Consider the following 18,058-nt stretch of genomic DNA (forward strand, 5'->3'; position numbering starts at 1 on the left):
TCACAGCATTTCTGTGTTATGACGAATTTGTGTGCATAGCAAAACATTCCTTCCTACCGTCATAATCTATTTCAATAAGAATGGACCTCCCTTGAGCAAAGAACATGCAAATATAAGCATGTTGTGATACATGTTTTGCCACGACGAGTAGTGATGAATAATCAGATTGTTTTCCCCGAGCGGTAGGGATGTTTACTTCAGTGGGCCTGGGTGATCTGCTACGTGTGAAGAGACGAAGTCCTCTGCTTCCTAAAACCTTCTTTAATTGTAAACTGATGAATATACAGTATATAATTATATACAGTATTTACAAGCTTCTTCTCAACCTCGAATATCAGTAACATGGAAGACTTGGCGTGGTCGAAGTTCAGTAGTGAGTATTCTAAGTCCAAACTCGGACATTATTATTATTATTATTATTATTATTATTATTATTATTATTATTATTATTATTATTATTATTATCGGAGACCTGACTGACAGAACGCCCGCTCGCACTCCTGGTAGAATCGTTCCAAAAAGCCTCGACTAGGGTGTGTATCCCTGTTTTATAACCTCTCTACGTTACGCCCTTCTTCTAGAAGGCCATCGAATTTCTCTTCCTATGGTAACTGTCCACAGAGACCCCAGAAAGAAAACGCCTCTTTCCGTTCACTTACTTTTCACCTTTTCTGGAGACATAGTATGCACCTTTGCAGGGTGCATCTTCCTGCTTCATGACTCACCCTACTTCGACCAAGCCATTATTCTAATTGCACAACTTGTTGCTTCTACATTTTGTGTGTCTTCAATTCTTAAGACCTATGTGGTTCTTAATTTTACCTTAAACGTTTCTCCCATTAATAATACTTTGGCCTCACTGCCATTACATAAATATGAATATTAACTCATAATTTCCCCATTATATCAACGTATGTCTCAGCGACACCATTCCTCCTACGTTCCCGGTAACGGGTTCGATCCTCTGAAGAATGAGTCCTGAGCTCGAACTGGGCTGGACACGACAAGCAAAAGTTGACAATATAAGCAAAATTTCTGATAATTAAATCAATAATTTGCATTAAGCACATAGCCATCATTTTTAACGAAAACAAAAGAAAATTTTATAATATAGTGTGAGCGGAGAAAAGAGAAAAATGCCATATTAATGCGGAAACTGAAATAAGTTATACTTTTCTAAAAATATTGAAGGGTGTTTTTGTTATTATTTTTGAACTTACCATTATAGAATAGTCTGCAGGCGTAGCTAAACAAGAATTCCGCCTTTGGAAAATAAAAATGACAGGCCATTGTCTCAGCTTTTCTTCTCCATTTCCTAGTTTGCCGTAGGATAGAGTTATTGTTAAGTGCCGAATGAGGTAGGAATATTCTCGTTTTGACTTCGTAAAATCACAATCGATGTTTAGCCGAACAATATGAACAGCAATAAATTTTCTGATAACATCGTTAATAACCCAAACCGCCGGTGTTACGTGTTCTTTGTTCACGTCTTTAACATGAAACATTCGTGGATGGCTTGAGTCACGTTGCTCTCAGCTTGCATTCTGGTGATGGGTTCGAACCTCACTACTGGTAGCCACAAAATTGGTTTTCCGTGGTTCCCATATTCACACCAGACAAATGATGGGGCTGTACCATCATTAAGGCCACAGTCACTTCCCAAACATTCCTAGACCTTTCTATTCCATTGTCGCCATGTGTCGGTGCGACGTTGAAAGGAAAAAACACAATTTTTCTGACATTCACACTTGTACTTGCACACACATGCTACATTTGTTCTTTTTCCACCTCACTGGCTTCGAGGGTTTTCTCGTCGCCAGCACCACCCTTCTCCTCTTCCTCGTTGGGTTTAAAGCAGTTGTGGAATAATGCAAAAATAGGTTTGTACCTTCGAAGGTGGTAAGGAATGGTAAAGATCCACCACAGTATAACAGAGATATAAAGAGACTAAGAAGGTGCAGATTAGAAAAAAGTAGAGTTAGAAATGGCTGTGGAAGTAAGGTGAAATAGAAGGAGCTTACTAAGAAATTGAATCTAGCAAATAAGTCAGCTAAGGATTTTATGATGGCAAGTAAAATTGGCAGTCATACAAATTGTAGTGAAAATGGAAGGGTATGTGTAGGTACTTTAAGGCTGAAACAGGTTCTAAGAAGGACGTTCCAGGAATCATTAGTGAACAAGGGGAGCGTGTATGTGAGGATCTTCAAGAGGCAGAAATATTCAGTCAGCAGTATGTAAAGATTCTTGGTTGCAAAGGTAATGTCCAGATAGAGGAAGTGACTAATGATAATGCAGTATGAAAATATGAATATGATAACAATGGCATCTACAATAAGGTAAAAAATTTGAACACTAGAAATTCTCATGGAATTGATAAGATTTCTGGGGATATAATAAAGGACATTTGTTGGGATATAGTACCATATATGAAGTAGCCTACTCTTTTGATTATTTGATGTTTGCATGAAGGAGCTATACAAAATGAATGGAGAGTTCCTATGGTAACATCTGTATATAAAGGAATGGGTGATTGACATAAAGCTGAAAATTACAATCCAGTAAGTTTGATATGCGTTACATGGAAGCCAGTGGAAGGCATTCTTTCTGATTATAGTAGACATTTTTGCGAAATTAATAACTGGTTCGTTAGAATGCAGTTCGGGTTTGGGAAAGATTATTCCACTGAAGCTCAACTTGCAGGATTCCGGCAAGTTATATCAGATATCTTGGATTCAGGAGGTCAAATGGACTGTATCGCGATTTACCTGTCTAAAGCATTTGATAGGGTGGATCATTGAAGACTACTGGCATAAATGATTGCAATTGGTCTAGACAAAAGGTGACTGAATGAGTTGCTATATTTCTAGAATATATATCTCAGAAAATTTGTATAGGCGAGGCTTTATCTGATCCTGTAATAATTATGAGAGGAATTCCTCAAGGGAGTATTATTGGACTTTTATATTTTCTTATATATATATATATATATAAAGGCCGGCCCCGCGGTGTAGGGGTAGCGTGCCTGCCTCTTACCCGGAGGCCCCGGGTTCGATTCCCGGCCAGGTCAGGGATTTTTACCTGGACCTGAGGGCTGGTTCGAGGTCCACTCAGCCTACGTGATTAGAATTGAGGAGCTATCTGACGGTGAGGTAGCGGCCCCGGTCTAGAAAGCCAAGAATAATGGCCGAGAGGATTCGTTGTGCTGACCACACGACACCTCGTAGTCTGCAGGTCTTCGGGCTGAGCAGCGGTCGCTTGGTAGACCAAGGCCCTTCAAGGACTGTAGTAACATGGGGTTTGGTTTATATATATATATAAATGACATGAGTAAAGAAGTGGAATCAAATACAGTATAAGGCTTTTTGCGGATGATGTTACTCTGTATAGAGTAATAAATAAGTTACAAGAATGTGAGCAACTGCAAAATGACCTCGATAATGTTGTGAGATGGACAGCATGCAATGGTATGATGATAAACGGGGTTATAGTTAGGTTGCGAGTTTCACAAATAGGAGAAATCCCCTCTACTTTAATTACTTCGTTGATGGTGTGAAAGTTCTTTTTGGGGATCATTGTAAGTATCAGGTGTTAATAATATAAGGAATGATCTCCACTGGGGTAATCACATAAATGGGATTGTAAATTAAGGGTGCAGATCTCTGCACATGGTTATGAGGGTGTTTAGGGGTTGTAGTAAGGATGTAAAGTAGAAGGCTTATAAGTCCCTTGTAGGACCCCAACTAGAGTATGGTTCCCGTGTATGGGACCATCACCAGGGTTACTTGATTCATGAACTGGAAAAAATCCAAAGAAAAGCACCTCGATTTGTTATGGGTGCTTTCCTACAAAAAAGGAGAGTTATAAAAATTTTGCAAAGTTCAGGGTGGGAAGACTTGGGAGAAAGAAGATGAGCTGCTCGACTAGGTGGTATGTTCCGAGCTGTCAGCGGAGAGATGACGTCGAACGGCATTAGTAGACGAATAAGTGTGAGTGGCGTTTTTAAAAGTAGGAAAGAAGATAAAGTTGGAATTGAACAGAACAAATTGGGGCAAATATTCGTTTATAGGAAGGGGAGTTAGGGATTGGAATAACTCACCAAGGGAAATGTTCTTAAATTTCCAATTTCTTTGAAATCATTTAAGCAAAGGCTAGAAAACAACAGATAGGCAATTTGCCCCCTGGGTGATTGTCATAAATGCAGATCAGTAATGATTGATTGATTGATTGATTGATTGATTGATTGATTGATTGATTGATTGATTGATTGATTGATTGATTGATTGATTGATTGATTGATTGATTGATTGATTGGGATACGTTAGTGTAGATTTTTAAAATTGAAATTTGGTTTTATAAAACAGCATGTATTTTGGAACCTGTCGATGGTATTGTGTGTCTGGATGTTCAGTAATTCATATTAAAGCAGATGCATCAGGTGTACTCATTGTAATGATTTAGTAGTTACAAATACTTCATTAGGGTGCATTAAAATATTCGAGGACAATTTTCTCATTAGACTCTGTGTTGGTGCCTATCCTAGTGCATTTCCCTATTACTATCCATTACTGAGGCTTTTAGAAGTGAGGTTATAACAAGTGATAAAGCTATTAATTTCATCTGTGAATAAAGATTAAATATTGTTAAATTTGAAGACAAGGTATCAACTGATATACTGTCACTTACAGTACGTACTTACGTTGCGAACGATTTGAGTGTGAATGTGCTTAACACGATAATGCATATAACACCTACCAGGTGATTTGGCCGTGCGGTTAGGAGCGTGCAGCTGTGAGCTCGCATCGAGGAGATAGTGGGTTCGAACGCTACTGTCGGCAGCCCTGAAGATGGTTTTCCGTGGTTTCTTATTTTCGCACCAGGAAAATGCTGGGGCTGTACCTTAATTAAAGCCACGGCTTCTTCCTTCCCATTCCCAGGCCTTCCCTGTCCCATCGTCGCCATAAAACCTATCTGTGTCGGTGCGACGTAAAGCAAATAGCCAAAAAAGCATATGACACCAGAGAACTTCAAGTCGATTCTCCTATAGAGAGACAAAAATTATCTGAAATGTAACAGATGTAGTATATAAAAGATGTGAATCATTATTATAAGGAACCGAAATTCGCGATCGTGTTAAATTTCTAATATATTTCCTGAATGAGGTAGGCTATTATACAGTATTTATAAGCGAAGGGTAATAGTAGGGTCTTTCAATTAAATGATACAATTAACTGATACACCATAAAACCTCATATTTGACGTTTTACATTTAATGCATGTTACGAGCTCCCTAATCATATCCACTATGTTATCCTAGACACTTTGGACTATTCTTCTCTAACTTTCCCCCTAAGGCCTTCATATATATTTCGAACTCTGGTCCATTCAGGGCACTTCTTACTATTTATTTGATGAACTTCAAATCATCAAGACTTAATTACAAATCTTGCACAAAAGACTCATAGCTTGGGCGAACGTTCCAAAATTAAAATCAAATGAATGACTGACTTTTATTCAGGGCACTTCTTACTATTTATTTGATGAACTTCAAATCATCAAGACTTAATTATAAATCTTGCACAAAAGACTCATAGCTTGGGCGAACGTTCCAAAATTAAAATCAAATGAATGACTGACTTTTATAAACGACCTGTGTGCGTGTGTTAGAGTACCTTTGAATTATAGCAGCCTAATTTTTACCCTTGCCATTCCTATATTTCTTTCCTTTCTTGTCACTGTTAACATTGCTTTTCTCATTCCCCATCTTTTCCTTTCCTGTCCCTCGAATCTTTCTTCTTTTTCATAATTTTGGTGATTCTAAATTTGTAATAGTGGCCTTCGCATCTTATTAACTATAAATGTCGGTGTGTGGGCCCAACTTTTGTACTTATTATACTAAGGTGTAAAAATAACTATTTTGATCCGTCCTTAATTGTCGATAAATATATTCTATCTTCAAAGGAGTCTAGTCACGATCACATAAGCATTTCCGTATATGGACATGTTATTTGTACTTACGTAATTGTACTTAGGTCTAGTCATGGTCTAATGATCGTTTTCTTTTTTTAAATTCTTTGTACTGCCAAAGTAATATTGTTTCCCACTGACGTTAAATAGTCCCACTTTTTGCAATTATAACCTTTTTGTACTTAATCTTTGACGGCTGTGAGATCATTGTATTGATCAGTCTGCTTTCCCCTTTCTTTTCTTATAAGGTTTGCCCAGGCATGACCTCCTCTTTTTTTGTTATGCTAGTTTTTTGGTCGTCTCTCTTCTTTGCTCACCCAGCCCTGCTCCCTCCCCACCCACTCAAATCCCCTCATGCCTGACTCTCCCATGAGTTGTGCATTTTCCTTTATAGGATTTGTTTACTTTACATGGGAAACACAAACTGTTAATATTACATTTTATTCTTCGAAATATCTTAGTATGTATATTGTAATGATTTAGCAGGTCACTTATTAATTTTGCTAATTTACTTTGTATACGATCCGGATAGTTCCTTCTTCTCACTTCTTTCGCCCTCCCCTTCTTCTCTTTCTTTTATCATGTTACCCTTTTTTCCTTTCTTCTTTCTCCATGCTGCTCATCTTTGTTCTTTTGTTTCCGTATCTGGTGTTATCGACGACATCCTTCTGCGTATTCCTGAGATGACGGCCCTCCGGGCAGGGTGCGAAATCGGAAAATAATGGTGGGGGCGAAGAGAGAAGGATCGTAGTGCTTAACTACTAGTGTTAATTTCAAACAGTATATAGGGGTATATACTTCCCTTCTAAGTAAATTACCCCTCCCCCTTAAAAATGTAAATTTAAAATGTTTTTTGTTAGAATACTGTTGTTATAAAAACAATGATGTTCAATGGAATATTATTCCCGGGTTTCAGATGGACTTGCCACAATGAAATATGAAAAATAGTTTGCATGTGCGGAGTTGCCACCGCTGCGTTTTCTTATTGTTCAGGGTCTGGCAGTCATCCTATTATTTCTATCTTATCTCTATTATTGTTCATGTTTTTATGAAAATATCATCATCATCATCATCATCATCATCATCATCATCTGTTTACCCTCCAGGTTTGGTTTTTCCCTCGGACTTAGCGAGGGATCCCACCTCTACCGCCTCAAGGGCTGTGTCCTGGAGCTTCAGACTCTCGGTCGGGGGATACAACTGGGGAGTATGACCAGTACCTCGCCCAGGCGGCCTCACCTGCTATGCTGAACAGGGGCCTTGTGGAGGGATGGGAAGATTGGAAGGGATAGGCAAGGAAGAGGGAAGGAAGCGGCCGTGGCCTTAAGTTAGGTACCATCCCGGCATTCGCCTGGAGGAGAAGTGGGAAACCACGGAAAACCACTTCCAGGATGGCTGAGGCGGGAATCGAACCCACCTCTACTCAGTTGACCTCCCGAGGCTGAGTGGACCCCGTTCCAGCCCTCGTACCACTTTTCAAATTTCGTGGCAGAGCCGGGAATCGAACCCGGGCCTCCGGGGGTGGCAGCTAATCACGCTAACCACTACACCACAGAGGCGGACTTATGAAAATATACACAGTAAAATACATTGATTTCAGTAATATACGCGTTACATTTTCCTCATTTTATAATGAAAGAATCCTGCCAGGGCAATTTTAGTGGGGGGACCCTTTGAGATAAAATCATCGGTGGGGGGGAAAACCCTCTCTTCCCCCCTCGATTTCGCACCCTGTCTCCGGGATATAGTGGGACAGTCGTCACATCTTTGACTCCATCTGCATCGTCTTTCTTCTTCGCCTCGCCGCATCTCTCTCGCCGATCCTTCGGATTCTTCTGGGTGGTGGGAGTATGTTACGAGCTCCCTAATCATATCCACTACGTTGATGTTCGATTTTACCTTCAGTCTACTTCGCCGGCTTGCTGCTGTCTATACTGCAACTCAACTCATCTTGCACCGTCTGCTCACTCGGCCCACCTGCGACTGTTTGCTGCCTCTACCTCCCGCTCTGCATTCTACTACTTCACGATGTTCTCGCATGTTCTTGGCTCCGCTTCTCTTGCGCTATATAAGTCGCCGCTGCCCTGTTCTGGCAGTCAGGCATTCTGTGTTTACTCGATCGGTGGGAGCAGAAACTGTTACGCACGGCTGGTCCGTTGCGATTTAATAATTTTTCCATCTTCTACGTGACTTTGTGTTACCATCACTATGCTGGATGAGCAGAGCTTTATTATGTTATTCTAGACACTTTGGACTATTCTTCTCTAACTTTGCCCCTCAGGCCTTAATATATATTTTGAACTCTGGCCCATTCAGGGCACTTCTTACTATTTATTTGCTGAACTTCAAATCATCAAGACTTAATCATAAATCTTTCACAAAGGACTCATAGCTTGGGCGAACGTTCCAAAATTAAAATCAAATGAATGACTGACTGGTATGGAACTTTTATAAACGACCTGTGTGCGTGTGTTAGAATATCTTTGAATGATATCAGCCTGATTTTTACCATCTCTCACCCTTGCCATTCCTATGTTTCTTTCCTTCCTTGTCACTGTTAACATTCCCCATCTTTTCCTTTCCTGTCCCTCGAATCTTTCTCCTTTTTCATAATTTTGGTGATTCTAAATTTGTAATAGTGGCTTTCGCGTTTTATTAACTATGAATGTTGGTGTGTAACTATTGTACATATTCTTCTAAGGTGTAAAAATAACTATTTTGAACAGTCCTTAATGGTCTATAAATATATTCTATCTTCAAAGTTGTCTAGTCACGATCACATAAGCATTTCCTTATATGGACATGTTATTTGTATTTACCTAACTGTACTTAGGTCTAGTCATGGTCTAATGATCGTTTTATTTTTTAAAATTCTTCTTTGTATTGCCAAAGCAATATTGTGAAACTCTAGTCACGATCTTAATCAAAGGTTTTCCTTTAATGAGCTCCATAAAACGTTTCGAATTCTACTTTATGGTTGAAGGTAAAGCTGTCACAATAATTTAGTCTTGATATTTGTGGAAATCTCTGACTGTAAAATGCTTTCTTCTGTTGGTGTTATCAATACATTTTGTAATTTGAACTTTGTTGTTTGAGCTACCTTAGCTATCTCTACTTCCCCTGTTTCCCCGCTTGTTATGTGCCTTCCACGTCGTACCTTCTGGAAAATAGCCCAGCAAACCCTGCGCTAATGCTGCGGATATATTGAGGTTTTGATTTCTGATTTATGCTTCGCTCTTTTTACCTGTATGGTCTGGCACTGGAGCTCGACAGTTCTTTAAGTTTGCCACGTAACGACTTGGCTGGTTGTCTCTATTGCACGCGTCTTTTGGCCTAGTGTTTTTTTGTTTTTTTTTTTGGTTCTACGTACAGACAGATTTACTGTATACTGCATGTAGCATTCGAACACCATTACCCATACTATTAGTCATCACCGACTATTCACCAAGGTTTTACTGTTTAACACTCCTAATCTGGATCTACTAAATGTATCCACCGTCTCACCACCACAAACCGATACGTAACATGCATGTGCTTGAGACAATTCCAGCGATACAATTATTGTTCAGTATCGCCGATGTATTTCATTACCCAACAAGCATGTTTCTTGAAAATCAACATCTGCGTTAGGCACACAAGAGCCTAGTGTCGAAATATTGTTTAAAATTATCTATATTCTCGGATCTCCTCATTTTGTTAACTTAACATAGAATATTTAAATTTGTACGTTATTATTGGCAAGTTATCAATTCAATACGACATATGATTTAATAGAGAAATGTACACTCAAGTTTGAGCATTAAATACATTTCACATTTCAGTCTTTGCTATAGTCTGTAATTGTCCTGGTTCTTTTCGTGAAAGTTATGATGTGGTATCTACTACACTTCTGTCCACACAAAGTGCACTTACAATCTTCGTCTGGCTCATGGAACTTCTGGTTTACGCAATCAGAATGTTATATTTATGTTACACAGGCTTGTTTACATTCAACCGATGCGTTGGCCGTGTTGATTTTGTGTTAAGTTCTGATACTACTGGAGATGGTCTTGGATGAGTGGAATGTCCATATCTTTGCTTTGCTTGTTAATATTGTCTATTCGAATTTAGTTTCTTTGTCGCTTTAAATGGTATGAGATAATTTAGAACTGGAGAAAGACATTCACGAATGTTCGGGTCGATATAAACAATCCGTCTTTTAAAAATCATTAAGTCGGTTTGATGATGGATTTTAACTGAACTGTGTCAGTCATTGTTTATTTCTGCAGTCATTAGGGATGTGTCCTTGCCCTAGATGGTTTTTATGACGTCCATTTGGGGAACATCGACGTCAATATTACTAAACGTGAGCTCAGAGATTGATATATGATGAACGTTTATGTCGTTAATATGTCCTGAAACCTATTGCGCTTCCCTACTTTTATATGGAATGAATACTAGCTGAAGAGAACCCGCATCCCTGGATTTTTTATACATCCGTGCGGTTTTATCTATATAATACAGAAGACGTGCATTGCAAAAGCACCCTTTTTCTGTTTCTTCTATTATTTTTATTATTGTTCGTGGTACATAGACATCTTACATTCTAAATCTTTTCATAAAAATGCATTGTTATACACCATATATTTTGATGTCCTGTTGTCTGGCAAATTTTCTGCTTGTCTGAAACGGGAAAAAGCAACGTAGAGCTCATCATGTGTGAAACAGTAATAGTTCAATTTAAATCCGCAATAGTGGAACGTTTATCCCTAAGCCTTATTGATATTCGTATTATAAGCAAATCTCACTGGAAATTGTAAGCGTTATAAACAAAATGGCAAATCATTTCAGATAAATGGAATTCCCAGTATTACAAACGATTTTCCTTTTTCTATGCCGATTAGGATTACAGCCACTATGACATTGTTAAGAGCTGTTTCATCACGTATCTGCTTTTTATTCAAGAATTACAGAAAATACTAACAGATGTACTCAAGCAGCAAACTCTAAAGGCTCTGAGATCACCATACTCCTGCCACATGAATCAAAGATAGTGTATAAATCCAAGAAGTTCTCATCACAGCCTTCTAGAGTACATTCTCACTCAGATTCTTCCAGTACCTTCTCATCCATTTAATACATGCATTGACGAAGTCAGCCAATTTCAAGTCCCTCATCTCCCATACCACCAAGGCTATAGACACGCAACCTCTATAATGCTCGATGGGTGAATCGAGGTAACACAATACAAGACGAAATGTACGGACACACACACACGTCTATTTATATGTATACTCCGGCACATTCAATCCCAACATCTCCCACACCACCACAGGTATCGACGCACAACCACTGTAGTACATCATGAGAAACTCGAGGCTACTACCACGCACAAAATTCCAGTGGTATGCGAAGGGTGGTTGTGGCTGCAAAGTGAAATATACGAACACACACGTCACTTTTTATATATAGTCGGACAATTTCAACCCCCATACTTCCCAAACCACCACAGCTACCAACAGAGAACCACTATTGTGCACGATGGGAGACTCCAGAATATTAAGGCACAAATACACCAGTGATCTGCGGTGGATAGTTGTGGTTGTAAGGTGAAATATACGAACACACACGTTAACTTTTATATACAATCATCCCCCACATCGCCCACATTACCACATCTACCGACACGGAAGCACTATAGTGCACAATGGGAGACTTGAGGCTGCTACCACACACAAAATCCAGTGATCTGCGATGGATAGTTGAGGCTGTAAGGTGACGTATACGAACACACACAGCCACTGTATATTTCTTCTAAATTCACCTTTTTATCATTATTTCACAACTTAAATACACGTTCCAGATACTCTCTTTTTATTCCAGTGCACCGCACAAATAAAATTAATAGATCGTTTGTAGTGACCGGCGCCAGTTTATGGAATTCCCTGCCAGCTCAGATCAGAGAAACTAGCTCTTTACAAAGATTTAAGGTCATCTGCCGTGACTGCCTGCTAAGGACAGCTAACTGAATGGCTGAAGTATGAATGTGTGCGCGCCTGAGGATTAGTTTTTATTAAAAGTTTTTACTGTTTATTAGTTTTATTATTAACTTAGTAATGTATTTAAATTTGTTATCAATTCTATTAATTTTTTGCCTGGTTTTAAGTATTTTAAATATCTCAGTATTTTATTTATGATTCTGATTAGTATGTGGTTAAGTGGAAGAGAGGGCCTCGAGTCCTAACTTCGCCACTGAAAAAAGGCATTAATAAATAAATAAATAAATAAATAAACAAATAAATAAATAAATAAATAAATACATATTTTTATATATGGTTGGCCATTTTCAACCCCTATATCTGGCACATGACCACAGCTACATACGCACAATAACTATAATGTACGATGGGAGACTAAAAGCTACTATCACACACAAACAGTGATCTGCGGTGGGTATTTGTGGCTTCAAGGTGAAATATATGGATACATGCTTCTACTTTTTATATATAGTCGGCACTTTCAACCCCCACACAACCACAGCTACCGACACGCAAAAAATGTTCACGTAAGAGCACAGTTCGCAATTTTTCATGAAACAAACCTACATTATGTTTGTTGAAACTTGCGCAATGTGACAAAATGCAGCCTCGGGGTTCATAGTGATAATTCTGAATTATGCTCCATAAAGACACGTAACCAGAAGTAACCTGCCCTTTTCTCATTATCCCACTGCTTAGGATATGTCTTTCCATTTTACTGCCAAGTCATAGGCTAATCGTCTGGTCAAATTACGGTGAGTCCATGGTTCATGCGTGACATAACCAGTATGTAATTTGCAAGTTCTATTTCCTCAGTTTTATTATCAATTCGCTTAACTGTATAGTCTGAGGTAAAGTTATAGTTTCCTCCCTGCTGAATCTTTCTAACATATCTCCTTGAAGTATTCCTAAAAAGGCCAGTTTATTTTATGGAGGGCACCACCAAAAAAATTTGTTTGGACTGCCTCCTTTCTAATTTATGCAGAAATTGACTTCCAGGGTTTGACACCCTCCTTTCGTTTGCAGTGTTGTGCATCTGGAATCCAAAAGTTAGAATCCAGTTATTAGTTTATTGATGTGATACATGGGTCAAGTATACTGAAATGAATGGGTCAAGCGTCCCGAAATGAATGGGTCAAGTATCCCGAAATGAAAGGGGCAAGTATCCCGAAATAAATGGGTCAAGTATTCCTATAGTGAGATCATAAACTTATCCTAACAGTTCACTGTATCCATTACACATCAGAAATGTGGCTTTGCATGAAAAGAAGGCCAGATATCTTACTCTTAACAAGAAATAACACAAAAATTCTTACCGTCAAGTAAACAAATGTAGGCTGACAACAATTCAACCATTCAAATTTTACTTGTAATAGAACAAAATACATTTCATACTTTCCTCCAGTAATCTCATCAAACAACTCAATCTCATTCTTAGTAAATTGAAGGGAAAATCAAAGACAAAGAGTGGTGCCAACACCATGCATTCTAAACATCCCTAGTGGGTCAAGCATCGCAATGGGTCAAGTATCCCTAGTTTCCACGTTGCTGATTGTGTAAAGTGCTCCCCTATCTCTACAATTCTACCTCTTCAACTGGTCTACTGCTGCTTCTAACCTCTGCGTGTGTTCCGTCCGCTCGCTCAGCCGGCTCTGTGCTTCACTACTGCTCTCCCTCCGACCCCTCCACTCTGCACGCTGCTTGTGTCGTCACCATGCGCTCTCGCTCCTTCTGGACTCTTCTTTTGCGATATAAATAGGCCTGCTCTGGCCTCGATCAGCGAGTCTGACTTTGTGCAACGAACTGTGTGGAGGGAGGACTCCTTTTATTCGCATTTACGGCTGGTCCGTATGCGATGTTTACTTCGTCTACTGCTCAAGATCCGAACTCAAGACCGCTGGCTGGGTGAGCGAGTTTTAATCTCTTTCCGCCTTTTCAAATGAAACTATTTTCCTTTTCCAACATGGCCTCCTGGCTGGAAGTGCAACTTTTTATTTTCTGTGGCTGCAAGACAAAGCTGTGGACTTTCGTGTTCTATTTCAAGATCATACTTGGATTTTCTAAATTTCATTCCACAATTAGAAGTGAAAGAAAGAAATGTGAATGAGAAAGGATAAAAATTACTGAGAACAGACGCAAGAAACTGACTGTACTATCTGTGACTTTTTTGAAACTCTCATTTATGCCTAGTTTCGGTGTGAGCTCACTACTTTAAAAATTTAGTTGCAGGCTATACCTTTCTTTTCCCTTTGCCAGCCCTTGGATACTATTTTCTCTTCCCGTTATCCGTTATTTTTCCTTGATTCTATCCTGTGTTTTTTTTTTTTGGATATTGTACAGTGGCCTAGGGTATCTTTTAAATTTCCTTTTATAGTTTGTGTGGTAATATATATCGGTAGGATACTTGTTGTTAAATTCTAGTCAATCTTTTGGTGTCTAATCACTTATTTTGTGTCAAACAACTAAATATCGATAATCCTTTTGGTTTTCTGCATCAATTTATTGCCCTATTTTATGGCATTATTATTCATATTTCGATTGTTTACTGCTGAACATAGTCGTTCATTTCAAATAATCATCCTACTTTGTTTCGTGTGACCACTTTTGTTGTCATTACAAAACATGTCTATTATGAAAATACGGTTGGTTTTGTTTCCCTGATTACTGTATCGGCCATTCCTGTACTCCTTCCCAACTTGTACTTACCACGCACACCTTTGGAATGGTCTCAGCAAAAGGCTTTTTCGCGCACTCTGCTTGTTTGCTTCCACTTTGTATTTGAGAAGTGAACTTTGGTTAAAGCTGCGCACTCCTATTCTGATCAAGGTCAGTAATCCTTTTCACTGTGTGCTGTACCTTGCTTCGCCTGCGTTGTTTAAGGTACCACGCTGGTCAGACCAGTGTCATACTATACTACTTATTTCCTATACTACGTGCTGTATTTAATGGTTGGTTGCAATGAATGTTCTACAATCTTAGTTGTATTTTCATACGTCCATCATCAAACTATTTATCCACCATCGCCTTCCCACACATAATAATGCCATGTGCAATTTACGTCACAGTTGAATAAATATGTTTGTGCTTAATGATCGCGGATTGTTTATATTCGGCCAATATTATTCATGATTGACGAGTGACTTTCATGATATAAAATAAGGAGACTTTTAACATTATAATAATAATTGAATCTGGAAATTGTTCATCAACGACAGCCATTCTTGTAGATTTATGATTGAGATTGAATTTTTTTTTTTAGATTTGTGATTTACGGAAAATGAGCATTATCATTAAATTAACGTTTATCCAAGTGTAATCTCTTATATATAGTTAGCTAACACTAATATCTGAAGTTAATTAGTTCCAAATTTAAATAATATAAACCCGTTTGCAGTTAGGAGGCATATCCACAACCGGATTGAATGACCATACCCCTGAGGTAAATCACGTGTGACTTAACGTCTTGACTTGCCTGGAAATGGAACCTACGAACCTAACAATATGCATGCGACGGGGTACACTGTTAATGTCACTACTAACGATCAGACGGTTCAAATTTATATTTTTACTCTTTGTAAAATTTTTCGTAAAATATTTTATCTTAAACAGCACTTTCCTCTTATCATTGAATAGCTCGTTTACTATTTTGTGCCCCACTTTACTTCTTCATGGCGCTCATCGTGAGTGATTAACTCTACTAAAAGGAGAAGAATGGCTAAGACATGAAATGATGAGAGCTAACAACCAAAGTAATGTCAAATTGTACACGAATCTATGCGAAACACAATTGCTTTACAGCAGCTGCGACCAGCGACGTCAACAGTCACCCTCCAACTACTCAACTTGACAACGAACAAAAATGCTCCGCAACTCTAGCGACAGTGCTGTTAATTGCTGGATTGCAAGTCCATGCGCCGTGGATGCGCTTGTACTCGTCATCTCTCTGTCCGATTGTCCAACAACCTAACAGCTTCAGCGAAATTTAAAAGAAAAAATGTGATAATGTAAAAATTCGTTTAATAATTCTAAACGAATAATAATAATAATAATAATAATAATAATAATAATAATAATAATAATAATAATAATTGTTACGGAGTTATCCGTGGAAGGCAGAGGTGAAAGAAGGTGCTGGCTGGAATGGGTCTAACACAAGTCTTAAAGATGAATTTAAATAAAGGTTATATTTTCAACAGATAACAACGGTTAACAATTCTCACTAGGTGAAATAACAAAGGACAATCTGGTACAATGCAACTTTACAAATTCTGGGCTACGAGCCCCAAAGTCTGAGCTCTCAGCTCACAACCACAAATTACCAAAGGGCAGAAAACCCCTTCTTTACCGGGAGCGTTAGCTCCAAAGACACATATTGGGCCTCCTAGAGGCACATCTATCACATCAGAAAGAGCTAGCCTGCTCTCAGTTTCTCACGCCTGTTAAAGGCAACAACAAACATTCCTCAAAACTGCCTCTCAAGGCACAATTATAAGGGCACAGGGGTATCTAGCACCCAACCTACGAGGCCCGAATAGCAAATTAAAGGTTAATTAAATGGCCCAAGCACAAAGATGAATGGAGGCGAGTACTTGCACTCCTATACTAAAGTTTGTTAAAACCTATGTGGCGCTAGGCCGATAATACAGGGGCTAATCCCAATAATCTATGGAGGTGACTAGTCTGCAAAATAAATTTGACACATTAAGAAGGAAGAGAAAAACCGTTACGAAAACGTAGTCACCTCAAATTCCAAAAATGAAGGGGAGCTCGAGAGGGTAAAGCACTCTCTATCCCCGATTTACAGTTCCAGTTAACTGGAGTATTTACAAAGATAGAAAAGGCTTACATATTTAAAGATATAGGTTACATATTAAAGGTTTCGAAACTTCCCCGAGAGTTAAACTGCTTAGCTAGCAAGAAATACAGATGTTAAAAGGCCATTACCTTGTTGAAGAACGGCTGCCTGAAGAACGAGGTGCTTCCCGCCCCCTGCTACATATTCACACACTGAGCAAGATGTTATAAGAGTGGCCCGGAGACAAGAAAATCAGCAGTTTTTATACCCTCGTGGAAAATTCGAGACCTTTCAGGAATGAGTAGACACACCCACTCATTTTTATTTGTTGACAGCAAAAACTTATACACAAGGCGATGAAGAAACACCTTATTGGTGAAAAATTAATTACAGAAATTCCTGATTGGCTACATTCAAAACAGGCGGAAAGAAAGAATTAATACTGCCAACCCACAAATAACAGAACACAATTTAGTAAAGACAAAACTTATGAATACAAAATTTCTTCAAGAAGCTTCATTCCTTCACACTAGAGTGGATAATCATAGTTCTTTGTTAGACAATGTCCACACTTCTTGATCAATGAAAAACAAAAGCAAATCAACATCACACAATGACATCTTCTGATAAACAGTAGAGTTAGTACAGTTGTTAAAGTTCCGGTTTTCTCCAGTAGAGAAGTTTCGATTGGCGCAAGATTTGAACTTGCGTCGTAGAGGTGCACCGCCCGGTACAGACCTCCCCCCCCCCCCAAAGTCCTTCCAAGGGTTGACACAGAAGAAAAAAAATTGTTTTCAAAACAAAGTTCAAGTTTGTTGCTGATTGGTTGAAGAAGAATTTAGAAGAGAAAATACAATTTTTCAGTTGTCGGAGGTCTCTTAATTTGTTTGATATAGATGGGTGGGACTAGTTTAAGTCCAGTTTTAGAATTTATTTGTAGTAGTAGAATTGCGAAACAAAAACATTAATTCATGGAAGTAATATTTTTCTAAGTCCACCAAAGGTTGATTTGAAGCAAAAATATACTAATTGCAGAAATATAGTGTCCATGTATCTGAAGAAGTACATTAGCTGTCGATTAATTTTGACGGCAAGACCAGTCGCCGCTGAAAAGTTCTGTCGACGTCGCCCTGACCCCTCAAGTACCTTGAGATACCTCTCTCCCGCTATTATGAGAGGGGTAGTCGTAGTGAAGCACGCCGCCGATCCTAAGTTTGTTTACAGTCCTCAAGTAGCTTGCGGTTGGTGCGCCGCACATCAGCCTTTGCCGGAAGGAGGGCTC

Source organism: Anabrus simplex, chromosome 1, assembly GCF_040414725.1.
Source record: "Anabrus simplex isolate iqAnaSimp1 chromosome 1, ASM4041472v1, whole genome shotgun sequence".
NCBI lineage: Eukaryota > Metazoa > Arthropoda > Insecta > Orthoptera > Tettigoniidae > Anabrus > Anabrus simplex.